Raw genomic sequence first — 2,435 nt, 5'->3', positions numbered from 1 at the left:
GCAACTGGGTTCATGGTGTTGTACTGGGCACAGCAGCCTGCAGCACCAATTGCCCATCCTGTGTAGTACTTCTGCTGCATGAACTGGGGGCTGCAGTCGCAGCGAACAGTGATGTGAGTTGCGGCTTGTGAGTTATGATCCAGATGCTGTTTGAAGTGATTATCGTCAAAGGTTGATTCCCTCGGCTTTCCCCCACCTACTCCCTTTCTCTTACTCTCATGTTGAGGAACTCGTAGGAGGATTTAAACAAGCATCACTATAAAATACTCCTCAGGAGCGATTCTTCTGCACATGATGGCGTGGACCATGCGCACAGATTACTCTGTGCACAGCTCCAGGCTGCTACTCTGCCTGTTGGCAGCAGGAGGGGATGGTGCAGGTTCAAGCTAGAAGACTGACACTGTCTGTAGTGAAGTTGCATTGTGCTGTTGTAGCTCTCCCAAGTAGATCAACAAACCCTTTAAAGTTCCAAGGCTCAAATGTGTGATGGACACAGTAAGAGCAGGTCAGTGATTGTTGCTTAAAATTAAGCCTGAAATCTAGGCAGACTTTTCTAAAGTAAGAAATCAAATTTCAGTGTAGCTGTGAGCTAGTAACCTACCAAAGTTTTCCTAAAGAGACATTTGATTGCTTTACCAGTCAGAACCTTTTTAATCTTGATGGTTTTAAGAGACTAGAGTGAGACAATTTGAGTATGTTGCTTTGCGGTGGTTTGGTGGTGTTTTTTGTTGTCGTGTGTCCCTGTCCCCCCCCACCCCGTTCCTTCCCCCGGTAAAGCTTAAGTGATGGCAATAGCCTAGCACACTTGTTTGATCTAGTTTTACTTGTTCTGGAGGATTTGGAGGGATCGAACTAGCTGGCTGGAGCAAAGTGGTTTTAAAAGGAAGAGGGGGCTTGATTACCTTCCAAAAGCTCAGGTGAGCTGCGCTGACAGTGAGGGAAGTGGTGTGACAGTCCTAACCCTGATCATGTTTAGATGGGGCTACCTCTGACTGTGAACACTTTCTGGCACAGGGACCTCTGAATGTGAACATGGAGACTTGAAGGTGAAGAACTGCAGGGAAGATAAGTCCATGACAGGCAGCTACAGGGAGTGGAAGTAAAGCCAGCATTCAGTAGACCTGAGCAAGTTCAGTAGTGCTTAGGGCTGTTATTTGACAGCTCTTGTCAGTGTTTTTCCTTTTGTTACAGCTTTTGAAGTTACACGCAGTGTGCTAATTGCTTTATTAGTTTTCAACAAGAATGGATGGAATGATAATTTAGGGAGAAGTAATCCATCCTTTTAGATATTTACTCGAGCACTAGCATAAGAGTTTATGGTGCTAGGCAGGAGTCCTTGGTGCCAGGGAGCATAGAATAGTGGATGCTGTTGGTTACAGCTGTGTTTTAGAGCTATACCTTCACTTTAGACAGCAGCATTTCAGCCCTGAATTGTACCTTTACCTGCCCCTCAGCCACAAAGGGGCAAGGAACAGCTTTCAGCTGAGGCTGGCTCACCCTGGCATCTCCAAATAAGCAGCCTGAGAGTATAACCTTTCTGTAGAGAGCTGGTTAAGAAGGAGCACTAGATTTTCCATGTGCTCTTTTCTAATGCAGAGGGAAGGGAGTGCTGCTGCCAGGAACAGACTTCCTTCTGGCTGTTCTGAGGGAAGAGGCACCATTTTCTGCATCATTAAGCTGCTGCTGCTTTTGCTAAAGCTGTTCTTCCTCTTTCTTTAATGCTCCAGGGAGAGGAATAACAGGGAAACAGGACTGTCACTAGCCTGAGGGAAAGGTATTCATCTAGAAGCTGGGAGGGAAATAAGGAGTAGATCTACAGAAGGGTAGAACTGTGGTAGCAGGAATCATTGCAATTGTAAAACTACCTAAAATGGTAACACGATGCTATTTCCCCATTCCCTTTCATTAGAGTTTAACTGTAGAAAAACTGAGTGCTATTGGTACGCTACAGAGCATTTCAACAGCTGCTTTTCCCAGGAGCCCTTTCCAAGCTGGGTGCTAGGGACAAGGCTTTAGGATTTTAAATTAGCAGCAGATCTAGTTTCCATAACAACAAAAAAAGCCTGTTAGATCTAGAATAGCATTTCCAGTCTCAGCAGCTGAAGTCATACTGGTGCTCTATTTTCGCTTCAGGTTAAGGAGGAGCGGTTGTTTCTTAGCATTCTTGAATCTGTAGTACAACTGAGACGTGTCATCTAGGAAAGGAACCGCAAAACATTAACAACCTTAAGGCATGTGGAGAGTTTCAGCTGGGACAGAAAGGATGAGCAGCTTTGTTTCGCTTTTACATCCAGCTTCCGAGACTGGGATAGCAGAACAGCACGGCTCCCACCTGAGCTGCCTCCCTTTGCTTCCCTGCTTGTCCCCACAGCCTGCAGTTGCATGACTGGAGAGCGAGAGCAGCCCTGAACCCACGCAAGATGCTGAGGCAGGAG

Source organism: Phalacrocorax carbo, chromosome 18 (assembly GCF_963921805.1).
Source record: "Phalacrocorax carbo chromosome 18, bPhaCar2.1, whole genome shotgun sequence".
NCBI lineage: Eukaryota > Metazoa > Chordata > Aves > Suliformes > Phalacrocoracidae > Phalacrocorax > Phalacrocorax carbo.
Note: the sequence above shows the minus strand (reverse complement) of the source record.